Source organism: Thermobia domestica, chromosome 9 (assembly GCF_964235325.1).
Source record: "Thermobia domestica chromosome 9, izTheDome1.hap1.1, whole genome shotgun sequence".
Taxonomy (NCBI): domain Eukaryota; kingdom Metazoa; phylum Arthropoda; class Insecta; order Zygentoma; family Lepismatidae; genus Thermobia; species Thermobia domestica.
The window spans coordinates 223,831,537-223,845,942 of NC_137462.1; the positions used below are offsets into that span (position 1 = coordinate 223,831,537).

Here is a 14,406-nt window from a genome sequence, read left to right on the forward strand (position 1 = left end):
CAGCCGATAGCTCACTTGAGCCGAACCAGCTCGAGCCATGGGCTCAGTTGAGCTGAGTCAAACCGAGCCGATAGACTCGTTTCAACCCAGCTTGCTCAGCCAATGGCTCTCCTGAACCGAGCTGATGGCTCATCCCAAACAATCTGGCTCGAGTTATTCGCTCAGTTGAACCGAGCCGAGCCGGTTGATATCACTACCCGGGTTGGACTTCTGCTTGGGCTCAAAAATTCGACCGCACAGGTTTCAGCTTTGATGGTAAGAACTACAGTATATACTTATATTGGTGCTCACGACATTTGAGGCTGTCTTGTTATAAAAATCTATTCTCGTCTCGTTATCGAACGAGACAAAATGCGAGCAGTGTCCCCTCTCGTGAGCGACACTAAAAGTATTAGACATCATGCTTATAAATCTCATGTCTTTCGTTTTCCAGTCTTATCAAGTCGTTATTTCAAAACGGGTTAAAACGAGCTGAACGTGCGAGCTATTTATCAAACTCGACTCGACTTGAAACTCCACCTCAAAAACGGTGACTCGGCTTGGAACTGGACTCTAGAAAATTTCCTTTGGCTCGACTCCAAACACGACTTGAATTCGAGTTGAGTTTTAGCTCGACCCGTACACATTCCTAAGCTAAAGCTTCTCAAGCATTTTTTAAAGCCCACGCCATTTTCTAGCTTTTCCAAGACTCATTAGTGTTGCCTGGACTTTGGGAAGGGCCTTAGTGTCTTATATACCACTAGAGGTAGTTGGTGAGTACTCCAAATTATGTGCCCATAGCCAAACTCCTTCTATAAAAATTGTTGTGTGAGTACTTTAGAATTCTGAAACATGGCTTTTTGGATAGCGCCCATATTAACTCCTAAGAGAAATATTGGCCTGACTACGTTAGGGCCCATAGTTTCGGAGCTATGGACCTTTAAAGTTCATTTCTTCATGTTTTCGGCAGCCTATAACTCCGAAAGGAAGCATTTGGACACCCAAGTTGGTCTCAACCTTTTGTCTTATCTTGGTGCGAGGAATCACCTTCCAAACGTTGTCGGTGTTGGTTTGAAACACCCTATATATCTATATCTATCTATCTATCTATCTATCTATCTATCTATATATATATATATATATATATATATATATATATATATATATATATATATAATACTAGGTTATCATAAAATAAGTATCGCTGTTCAGAGAACTCTGGAGACGTAACCACTTGCAACCAGAATGCAACCAAACTTGGTAGGAGTATATTTGGAATATGCAGAAGTGATTGGTGTAGAAATCAAAATTAGTTCCACTTTTCACCACCAGAGGCAATTGTGGCGCTGTATAACACCAAGTAAGTGCAGCGTGAAAGTGAAACAACACTAGTGATGTTAAATGATAAGGAAGGCTGTAATTACCTCTCCTGTAGATCTTGTGGCATTGATTATCAATGCTATTAATACCCACTTACAGGGGCAGGGGGCTTTTGAGCTAAAGTCCCCTTTAAAATTCTCGGATATCTTACAAAATCGAAGTTAGATGTAAGTCTTTCCTGTACTCATAAACTGCAAGCTCCCCCCCCCCCAAAAAAAAAAAAAAAAACAGGAAAAATTAGTGTCAAATCTCGCTTACAGAGGCTATGATGTTTCTGTTCAGTGTTAAGTACGGTAAGTGCGGTGTGGAAGACAAATGTTATTATTGATATTCAATTAAATAAAGGCCTAATTACGTCCCCGTGCGAAGCGTGGCATTGATTTCTATTTTTATTAATAACTCCATGGTGTAGCGATGTGTTATAGGCGATGATGGTGATGTGGGGTTCTGCTCGAAGGAAGGTCCCTGGGCAGGGAAAACCCATGGTGACTAGTACCGTAAGAGATGATGATGATGTTCTAAAGATGGAACCTACAGGTTAAGATGGGATTAGACTCACATGTGTCTTCACCGGAAATCGAACCCGGGACCTATTGATCACAAGACAACGAGTGTGGTAAGAAGAAGCTAACATTGGATCATCATCCATTCACTTCTGGAGCATAGTGGCGACCAAACCCGTATCACTAAAACACGTGCAGGCATGAAGAAGCATCTGGAGAGGTAATTACAGCCTTTCTTATCATTTAGCATCACTAGTGTCGTTTCACTTCCATGCTGCGCTTACTTGGTGTTGTACAGCGCCACAATTACCTCTGGTGGCGAAAATTGGAACTAATTTTGTTTTCTACACCAATCGCTTCCGCATATTCCCAAATATACTCCTACCAAATTTGGTTCAATTCTGTCAAGAGGTTACGTCTCCAGAGTTCTCTGAACAGCGATACTTATTTTATGATAAGGTGGTATATATCTCTATATATAGATAGATGGATATATGCGTTTGTATGTGTTTGTCACAGGAGACAGGTTTAGTTTTAATAATAATAATAATAATAATAATATAATAATACACCTTTCTCGGAAGTGCTGGCTTCTTTAGATATTTCTCCGTTGTTTCTTGATTGCTACTCTTGCATATTTTCTTCACCAAATTTAACAATACATGTAACACATCACCGAGAAGTCTCTCACGGATAAAACATTTTTCAACTGACATCTTAAACATAGATGATCCAATAGACCTGGTTACTTATCCTTAGTCACACCTGCAATGAATGAGAAATATACTAATTTATATTTTATAGAGAAAAGTCACTAAAACAAAGTAGTATCAGAAAATTTTCGTTAAGATTCTGCTACAACGTAATGCTGAGAGAAAAATGCGTAATTAGCCACACCTGTAACATCTAAACTGTGCATCTTAGAGAAAAATGAAGAGAACATTCGTTGTAGAGAATTTAATGTAGATTATTTTTTGTAATAACATGTTTTGCTCTAAAATGCTTTCCATGCGAGATATTTACAAAAAAACTAATTTTTTGAGCCATTTTTCTAAGATGGCCGCCAAATCCGAGCTGGTAGAGGGGTGCAAAATTAGTATGTTGTTACGAACACCTTTGGAAAAAAAATGTTTGTTCCAGCTTTCCACCATTTCTTTTTTCCTTATTCGACCCTAAATCATCCCTTATTGACTGGCCTATAAGAAAAGGGATCGAATCAGGGATTCAGCTATATATACAGATCTTCTGACACCTAAAACACTGTACTGTCCAAATGAAAAGAAATGTAGTATCTTTACAAGAGTATCATCCTACAGAAGGTTAAAGCTAATCATAATAGAAAGCAAGTGTGCAATATTTTGTACCAACTGTCAACCATTATTGAAGCAAGGAAAATCATTATGTGAATATACACATTGAAAATAAACAGGTTTGTACTATCAACGATGTGAAAATCATAAGAATAAAGTATGGAAAGGACTAATCATAAACAATTTTTCTTTTAATATTATATTTATATTTTTAAACACACACACACAATACACACATATATATATAAAGGAGGTAGACAAAAAAAAATCTAAAAACACTTCACACAGGACACGTATGTTTGGCCCTCCACTGCACAACACGTGTTGCGGTTGCCGATCGTTTTTTGTTTTCAATGTGTCATGTGGACCTTCCTCTTCCGTCAGCAGTAACCAGTTCACCGGTGAGTGTCGTGGTGTGAAAGTGGTGAGGTAAAATAGGCGACCTGACAGACTTCCAAAGAGGCATGATCGTTGTTGCCCGTCTGGTTGGAGGTTCAGTGGCAACAGTGGCTAACATTGTGGGGGTATCGAAAGGCACTGTGTCCAATGTCGCGAGGACATTCACAATTCATGGGCAAACGACGTTGCAAAGCACAACAGTGGTCGAAAGACAATCGTGTCAGATAGGTACCGGAGGGCATTCAAACGGATTGTAGCAGCTAAAAAGAAGACCACTGGTATGAAAATTACGTCTGAACTCAATTCCGGCCTACAGAAACCGGTTTCATCGAAGACAGTTCGACGGGAACTTCATAAAATGAAAATTCATGGCAGGGCCGCTATCCTCAAACCCCAGGTCACAGCAGTAAATGCGAAGAGGTGTATCCAGTAGTGCAAGGAACCACAAGACGTGGACACATGAGCAGTGGAAACACGTAATGTGGTGCGATGAATCGACCTTCACCTTGTTTCCAACAACCGGTCGTGTTTACGTATGAAGAACGCCGTCGCAGGCCTATGATACAGACTGTCTGCTCCCAACTCTAATGCGTGAGGGTGGTTCTGTTACAGTATGGACAGTGATATCGTCGTTTTCTGCAGGTTCCATCATAGCTCTGTATGGAATGATGAATGCTAAGGCGTATGAGGCCATTTTGAGGGACCAGGTTCTACCCGTGGCCCAAATATTGTTCCCTGATGGTGATTGTATCTACCAAGATTATTTGGCACGCTGTTACGCTGCAAGAACGGTGAAATCATGGTTTGAGGAGCATAACCAGGAGCTATCACACCTTCCCTGGGTTCCACAATCACCAGAAGTGAACATCATTGAGCCATTGTGGTCTGAGTTAGAAAGGCGTGTTCGGTCTCATTACCCTCCAACAGCATCCCTTAAAGAACTGGAGCATATTTTGGAGGAACAATGGTACAAAATTCCACACACCACGATTCAGGAGCTGTATACGTCCGTTCCACGTCGGATCCAAGCTGTTTTTGAGGACCCACACCATACTAGGTATGATTTTCACACTTTTGCAATCGTTTTAGATTTTTAAACCCTGTATATATATATATATATAGATATATATATATATATATATATATATATATATATATATATATATAAAGGATGTTCATTAAATATATGAAAAATAACTCCATACTCTTATATCATCCCTCTCGAGACAAAGGGGCGTATCTCATTTTTTCAACTTTTCCAGGAGACAAGTTTCAAGATCATTTTATAAATTTATTCTATCGTGTAATTTTATTTCGCAACATGTAAATAACACCTCATTTTTTATATCAATAAATAAACATCGGACAGCTTGACAACAATATCTTTAGGGTCTTTAATGATTTTGAGCAACAAAGTAAAATCTGTAGATAATGTTGCTACCACTTCCAAAGTTACCGGTATTAGCCATGACTTCCAAGAATTTATATTTATCCAAACTGGATTTAAAACATTCTTCACGAACATCGTCAAAATGGTTGTCAGCCTCCTAGGGTGTGTCTACTTACGTCTTATTGTGGGTTATAGAAGAAAAATCTCGTCCAGTTCTTTACCAGGAGGTAATGTGCCTAAGATTGATGACACATTCCCGCGGTGGATGACGATGCTGATACGTTGGAAAAGGAATGCAGTAACTCGGGGATCACCAGTTTTGATTGCTATTCAATGACCAACTTCATTAATGAAATTAGATTCTTCGTGACCCCAAGACCCACTGGTTTTTATTGCTACTGTTACAAACCAATATTTGTCCAATAGGTTTGAGTATTTTAGTCTTTTGTCTAATCCTCGGTGAGCAACGACGAGACCTGCCTGAATTGAAGAATGGGGGTAAGTTGGAAGGAGCAAACGTATCGGAACATGTAAAATCCCAGACTAGTGCCTTTCCATTTTTTTCACGGTACCAAGGTCATGCCATCAGGCCTTTTACCATCAGAGCGGCAACAACAATTTATTCTTTTATTAAAGGAACTCCCGCTGATACGAGGGCTCTACAAATGATATCGTTCACAATATGATGTCGAGATTGTCTTCCCGCACTTCTTTTTACATGAAAGACTATGTAATCGTTTATTATCAGCATATGCGTTGCAAGTAGGGCAGTAGTGAGGCTCACAAATATTAGCACCTAAGCGCAGAGCTGTAGCAATACGAAAGCTGTCATTAGAAAGATGTAGGCCGAGTGTGTGAGAAGGCAGGGCTTGAAGCCATGCTCCGTTTTTGGAGGAGGAGACAGCTAACAGCCTGGCTTTGTCATCTGGGTTATTAGTTGATGATAGGAGTGAAGATAAACGAAGCTTGACCATAGGTTCATCCCAAACAGACTGGACATGTCTTTTGTCGTTAGGTGAGGGAGCCATTCCAACTAGACTAGTCCATTTATCGATGCATTCTTGTACATCTCGAATCGAGTCTAAGTCAACTTCCTGTTGAAGAAGAGATCCAATTAGTTCTCGTGAGCCATAGAATGATGCGAGGAAAGAAGGTATGGCGATATCCATGGCTCGACGAAATCCCAAGGCCTCCTTTCTCAACTGGTAAGGAAGCTTGTAACCATAAACTGTCTTTCAAAGAACAGTTCAGAATGGATTCCAGTCCTGCTCTAAGAGTGTAGTCGAAGTTGTCAAGTAATTTATCATCCTGCCAAGAAGGGGAGCAACGGAGGAAATATAGTAATCTTGGAAGTGAGAGTGAAGCTCGTAGTAAATAATAAGCGGAGTGTGCAGAAAGTTTTGATAATTGAGAAAACAAGAATTCTAATTTTGATATCTTGTCCAATAAAGTTTTGCTCCTTGATTCGGTACAGATGGCAGCGCCTAAAAGTTCCGCATTGGCAGGTGATAAGAGTTTGATACCAGAAATTGACTTCATCAACTCTGGCGCTCAGAAAACTCACTTCACATTTCGCAGAGTTAAGAAACAGTCCAATAGATGAAGCTTCTAGACGAATTTTATTAAAAGCGCGTAGTACTACGTCGATATTTCCAGCTATGGTACCGTCATCTAAATACCATATATTTAAATCTGTGTTAATACCCAGACAGAAAATACAGGTGGTTTACAGGCGCCTGTGAAACATGCATAAACAGGCATATTTTTACAGGCGCCTGTACATGCGCCTGAAAATGGAACACTTTTAAACGCATGAGACAGGTATGTATTTTTTTTACGATCATTGCATGTTCATTTCACGGAAACAGGTAGTTTTCATGTTGATAAAGTTGTAACCTTGCAACGTGAAAACTGCGTGTAAACAACATGTAGAGAGTGGAAAGACATGTACGTAACCGGCATATTCCATGTAGTTGACATATACGTTACCTCATGAGGATCTGACGACAGCTGCTTTTCATTTGATAAAAATGTAATTGACATGTTAAATACACGTGAAATACAGGTGTTAGCAAATTAGTGGGCATGTTAGCGAATTATACATGTAAAGTACATCGCATTAAGTGTACATGAAATTTGCGTGTAACAGGTGTTGGACACGCATAAGACATGTACGTTCCATGTATATACGGCAGAAGAGACATGTACATGGGAGCCACATGTAACATGCATGTTAAACGTTGATCACATGTATATGTAACATACATGAGACCTGCGTGTTACAGGTGGATTACATGTACCTGAACATACGTGTTACAGGTGGATTACATGTACCTGTAACATACGTGTTACAGGTGGATTACATGTACCTGTAACATACGTATTACAGGTGGATTACATGTACCTGTAACATACGTGTTACAGGTGGATTACATGTACCTGTAACATACGTGTTACAGGTGGATTACATGTACCTGTAACATACGTATTACAGGTGGATTACATGTACCTGTAACATACGTGTTACAGGTGGATTACATGCACCTGTAACATACGTCTTACAGGTGGATTACATTTACCAGTTACATACATGGGACATGTCTGCTGCAGGTGGATTGCATGCACCTCTAACATACATGGGACATGCATGTAATAGGTGGACTACATGTCCCTTTCACACACGTCGAACATTTATGCAATGAGCATTGAATGTCCATTGCACGCATATGGCATCATGCATGTTACGTGTGTATTACACATGCACGTAATCAAGTTGTAGCATGAATTTTGCTTGCTTTGCAACGGAGATGCAGTGCTCATGTCATATATATGTCCAACGTATGTAACAGGTGCGTGTAATTCACCTGTTACACACATGTCCAACGTATGTTACACGCACATTGCACGTACTAATAACGTTGACTTCAGATGAATCCACTTTGCACGTTCCACTGATATTTGCTCTCTCTTCCAAAAGAATTGCATAAGCCACATGCAGTGGACATTAAAGAGCATTAACGCAAAACAAACTTCCATGTACTGTACATGGGCATATTAGACTTCTAAACAGAAGGCCAACACAGAACGTGCAAGGGTGTATTCATCTAAAAGTAACATGTAGTTCAATAGTTCACCTTATATATATATATATATATATGTCTTGTCCCACAAACGCATTGTCAAGCAACTGAGTCAACTTATAACGAACCTATTACATTTCTTTCCCTACAAATTTAAATATTTATCAATTTGTAAACAGCTAACAAATAAGCAATTTAAAGGAATTGTCGTTTACCATATTTATTCTTTACAGGTTTGCTCACTATGATAATACTAACTTACTGTTATAAAGAAGAAATGAGATTTTTTATTTTATATTTTTTATTCTTTTGTACAAAAAATACAAAATAATAAAATTACATATTTATGTACTTGTTACAATAATTTTTTGACCCATCTAGTAATTCCAATAAACAGTTGTTTTCCGATTGCTTAATCTCGCGGAAGTGATTCTGCACGTGAAAAGTAAAGAACAGATGTCCTACAATACATAGTTTCCGACGGAGCGATTCGAAACGTCGAGGCGCTATACAGAAAGAAATTTTCAAAATAATTTTAGCTGCTATCACCCTTACCTATCTTGAACGAAGTAGATTGCAAGTTTGGTCGAGAGATAAGTTTTTAAAATATATAACCACACCTCGAAATTACACCAATCTGAAAAGCCCTGTTTACGTCCCTTTAACTGTTGTCTATATACTAATACCAATATATATATATATATATATATATATATATATATATATATATATACTCAATACTGTACGATCAAACTAACCGCAATCATTACAATTTAAAAAAAATAAGTAATAGCAAGCAGAACAAAATTCCGTGCCTGTTATAAACAATATTTAAAGTACGAAACATTTACCATTCATTCAAATAAAGAAAACTTTACTAGATTACATCAGCACACACACATGAAAATATGAATGAGGAAGCTTATTTCCTAAATTGAAAACGTTATTCTAAAGAAATTGTGAAATACAGTTATAATGAGAACTTCCTAAAGTTTGGAATTGAGCCCCTGAGATCAGAACAGGAAACAAACCTGTTAACATTGTTTAACTGCATAGTAAAAATACCATGAGAGTAGAAGCAGTTACATGTTGATGAGAAAAATTAAATACAACACTTAATTCTTGCCTAAATTTGATTAACATTGAATAGTAGGTACAGTCACGAACATAAATAAATGGAGGTTTGAGCCATAAGAAATAATGGCTCCAACTTCCATTTATTTATGTCCGTGACTGTACAAAAGTAGAAGTAATTTCACAACTAAACAGAGTTAATGCAGGTGGAAGTACATTTCAAGTTTGTTTTTACCTTCAGTACCCACTCTAAATTGTTTAGGCACATATCTACCATGTATGGCCAGAGAGTTTCTTTTAATTGGAATTTTGACAAAATTTCAGACTCATTCTTTTCGCTACTCGCTGCTGTTGTAATTATAAACCTGCTAATATGAAAGTTTTGAGAAAAAACTTTTCTCCTCTATAGTTAAGCATATAAGTTTCTTATGTAGCAGCTCACTTGTTAATATTACAAAATCTTCAATAACAGTACTGTTATCAGATTGGAATACATGTGTAATTGGTTGACCAGACCATTGTTCTCTAAACGCAGTATAAACTTGTTTCTTCTTAACAGAAAGAAATATATGTTCTTTGGAACAAGATTCACAATTAGCGATAATGAACCCACTAGATGGAGACCAGAAAATATTATTTTGCTAGGTTTGTTTAGTTTAAATGGTTTATTGGAACATTGTATGAAAAAAAAAAAAAAACGAGTTGTTACACAGTACATTTTATGCTTGTGTTGTTGCAAAATTAAAAAAGTTTGAAGCGGGAATTCAATTGGGAAAACAATTCTTAATTGGTGAAAATGTAATAAAAACAGTTAGTCTTCATGCCATACTTGGCATATTTGATAAACCAGTAAAGTGTGCTGTACAGCAGCTTGTACAGTTCAATGGGAAATATGGATGTAGTAAGTATTTACAACCTGGAAAATACTTACACCAGGGGCTACGTATTTATTCTTATAATAAGAATGAGCTGAAAGGTCCATCAAGGCTTCATGATGAACATCTGCAATATGCTAAGGAAAAGGTATTTGGTGCCAAAGAGAAGTCTGTTTTTTTAATCTTAATTCCTATCAACTCATTGACAGCGCTATGATAGATTATATGCACTGCATATGCTTAGGTGTTTTTAGGTGCCTTACAATGCTTTGGTTAGATTCGAAAAATAAGGATAAGGTCTGGTACTTAGGACGGAAGATTCATGTACCGAATGATCGCTTAGCACAAATTAAAACTCCATCTAGTATTTCACATACTCCACGGTCCATGAAAGAACGTAGAAATTGGAAAGCTATAGAATTTGAGTACCTTTTTTACTATACTTTCCAATTTTTTTCTGATATGTTTATCAACGATATATATTTCAATCACATTCTGCAGATTGACTGATCTTAAAAAACCTGCCATAGGTGTAACAATCTGAGAAATATGGAGTCGATGGAGAAATGCTTTCATTCGTTTGTATTCCAAATGCAGTATTTATATGGAGAAAAGTATATGTCATCGAACATCCACGACCTGCTTCATCTTACAGATTGCGTCAGAAATGCAGAACCTTTGCAGTCATTCTCTTGCTACCCGTTTGAATCTTTAAATGGAATCTTAAAACATCACATGCACGGTACACAGGAAATAGCTGCCCAAATTGTATCTGGATTTGCTGTAGAAAAATATAATTTTTAATGATGATTCGTTTGCTGAACTTGCAGTAAACTATGAATTTGTATTAAATTCTAAATCTTACATTTTCAAAGGTTGAACGTATTGATTGTGAACCTGAAACTACTATTCGCAAAGCCCAAGGTATTCCTATCACAAAACATTGCTTTCAGAAACAGGAAGCAGTTAACATACATAAATGTTCTCGAATTGGCAATAAAAAAAAACGGGAAAAGTAATATTTTGCACATCTAATCATTGCATTAATAGGAAGCATGATGACAGTTACTTTCTTCTTATTTATGATAGGGTGCTTTACGCGTGTCAGATTTCCGATATCTATATCGCTAATTGTGAATCTTGTTCCAAAGAACATATATTTCTTTCTGTTAAGAAGAAACAAGTTTATACTGCGTTTAGAGAACAATGGTCTGGTCAACCAATTACACATGTATTCCAATCTGATAACAGTAACTGTTATTAAAGATTTTGTAATATTAACAAATGAGCTGCTTAAACTTATATGCTTAACTATAGAAGAGAAAACTTCTAAAATAGAAAAATAGAATGGCCAAAACGAAACACTGGAACTTTTAAAGCAACTAACACCATCTACATTAATAGTTCCTGTCAATGACAGAATACCATTCTGGTCTAAAAACGGATGCTGTTCTCTAAATTTGCTATATATTTTACCATCTCTAACACTTTCCAAAATGTTTTCATGTGTTGACTGCGAAGTTGAAAGTTTAGCCAGAAAGCCAGGTCGGGAAAACATATTTTCAAGTTGTTTCAAAATATCTAAAAAAAAAAAAAAAAAAAAAAAAAGCTATTTTACATGAGTGTTTAGTGCATGCACAATGAAGAGACGCCGATGGTGAATCATACATAAATACGCACGGAACTTGTTTTGCATTGATAGAATGTAATAATTGAAGAAAATCTGAAACAGCAACTTTGGTAAGCTTATGTTTCTTCACAAACTTCATTACCTTTAAAACACTGTTATCTTCTACTCTTTCCTCTCCAATCGACTCAGAGTGCACGCTCACTTGCGTACATACTGACGGTTCACCACATATTGATACAGTCTCGACTGAAACTTCAGAAGAACACACTGAATGAGAAGAATGCGTTTCATTCGTCGTGTTACCCAGGTCAACAGCAAATGATGAAAGATAATCGTCTCGACAGTCCCTTTCTGGGAGGCTTTCCGTACTTGATTGTCCACTGACGTTGTGAGAGGAAAGTGTGTTATGTTCCATATCGAATTTATCAGTATTACTACAAGTGACATTCATTTCACAAGTACCATTTCTACTCTCATAGTAACTATTATTCGTATTTTGTGTTTCCTTTGTCAAAAGACCAGTACTATTTTGGTGCTCACCAAAAATATCTTCCCGCTTATTCCATCTATGTAGAGTTGTTCGTGGTATTTTTAGAGCAGATATATTTGGAATATCAGATGAAATATATTCCTTGTACTGCCATTTCATGTCAGCAACAGTGAAAGAGTTCAAAGGCTAGAATTGCAACACTTTTAAAAAATCCTTCTTTTGTTACTACGTTGCCTCCACCACACAAGGAAACACGTTAATGCTTTTTACATAGAAGATAAAACTTAGTCAGAAGCAAAGATTCCCATTGCTAATTAAGCTTAAAACTATAACGCCAAAACTCTAAATAACAAGGCAAATAAAGTAAAAACCAGTATTATTACAATAGTTAAATAAATCTTTAACACACAGTGCTTTAATAATAATAAAAATTCTACACACATTTGTGGAAGACTCAAAAGATAGCTCCAATATTTATAAAAACAAGTACTTAATCTTGCACGTTTCAGTAAGATATTCAATCTCCTTTGTATCCTATTCCAATAAATTCCCTTCTGCTCTCTTCTTCATCGATTTACGAGCCTGCACGCACTTATCAGTCATTGCAGCATGTATAGTAGACGGTTTGCATTGCGGGAATTTCATGAGGACATAATCTGTTGAAAATAATACACTGCGTTAATTCGGAACAGCATGCTTTTATAATGCGCACGTTCATTTTATTATTAATCATCGTTATCATCAAACTATAGTGGTTATTAATTTACTTTGAATATTCAATTGAATGAATTGAATAGAACATCCTATAAACAAAACCTTGTTATGTTGATCAACATATATCCGGAACAGGGTTGTTCCGAGTTCAAGTTTTTGCATTCGCGAAGAAATAGAAACTGTGAAGGTAAGTAAGGCATGGAATAACTTATTTCCATCTATTTTCTTTTGATTGCGTCCTTACCTCTCTTCTAGTTTCTATACTGCGCAAGTGCGAAAATCTTAAGATAGAACAGCCCAGTTCGGAATATATGTTAATTAGCATTATATACAAGATGATGTTCTTTTACACATGTAGTACGTTCTTCTAATTTCATTTCGACTAGTAGATAGTATTTACTGAAACGTAACCTAAAAAAAAAAAAAAAAAAAAAAAAAAAAAAAACTACGAAGGTGGAGAGTGGGAAGTCCATTATTAACCTAGAGAGTAGTGTGCCTTCCGCGAAACTGAGATGGAGCAAGGAGTGCGGAAGCCGCGAGTAGAATGAACCTAGTATATTAATTTTTTAATTCGTTATCCCGCTTAGCTTCGCCTCCCTCGCTCGTAACTCAATTCCAGTACAGTAAGGCACACAGCTTTTTCGCAGTAAATAATGGATTTCCAACTTTTACCTTTGTATCTCTCTTTACTCTTTCAGTTTTACGTCCCACGTTTCTGCCGAGTAGGCTAAATGAGACAGTGATGAGAATGAATGAAATGATCGAATGAAGAAAGTGGGAGGACCCGAGAAAACCCACTCACACGGTGTTTGTCCACCATAAAGCCCACTTAGGCTCCCAGGATCGAACCAGGGACCACACGCACCAGAGCTGAACGCTCTACCACTGAGCCACCGCGGTCCCATACCTTTGTATCGTTATCGGTTGAAATTACATAATTTTGTATTAATACTTAATTGTTTGGTACGTAAATATTAACACGTTTTACATTACTATTTCCATGTAAGCGAAATGCTGTTTTCACATACAAAAATAAGAAGCAATTTTCTACATGTGTAGGAAACATGTAACATATATACATACCCTTTATTGCTGCAATTACGTCGGGAGACAACTGTTTTTTTATTTGTCCATGACCAGTAATGGAGCTGGAACTCATCTCATTATCAGTAAAAAAAACTGACATTAAATTCCTTGTTAATTTCGTGCCCGATTGACCTGCACTAGCAAGGCATCGTACCAAACGTGTCTTCTTTATTACATTTGGATATTCTGCGCTCAGAACAACATCGGCACTTTCTCTGCACGATAAGTCAGTATCCTGCTAACAGAGAACATAGAAATTAAATCAATTCCAACCTTTGAAAGAAAAATGCAAATAGCACACTTTCATACAAGTACGAAACAAAGGTACATTTCGGGGTGAGTAGAAAATCTTTAAAATTTTATGGGCCGCTGTAATATGTAACCACTATCGCTACACACTATTTCAGAAAAAATATTCATGTTTGTATGTACTCTTATCATTTTCAATATCATTAAATTTGTTATCCCCTCATAGGGTAGAGTAACATGCAGAAAG

At 37.1% G+C, this 14,406-nt stretch overlaps 1 protein-coding gene across 5 annotated transcripts in view; it reads left to right on the top strand.

Annotated features, from left to right (window-relative positions):
- The window catches only part of LOC145660611 (pleckstrin homology-like domain family B member 1), an 865,216-nt gene that overhangs the window by 697,844 nt on the left and 152,966 nt on the right, over positions 1-14,406 (top strand). The gene's annotated exons all lie outside the window — the stretch shown is intronic.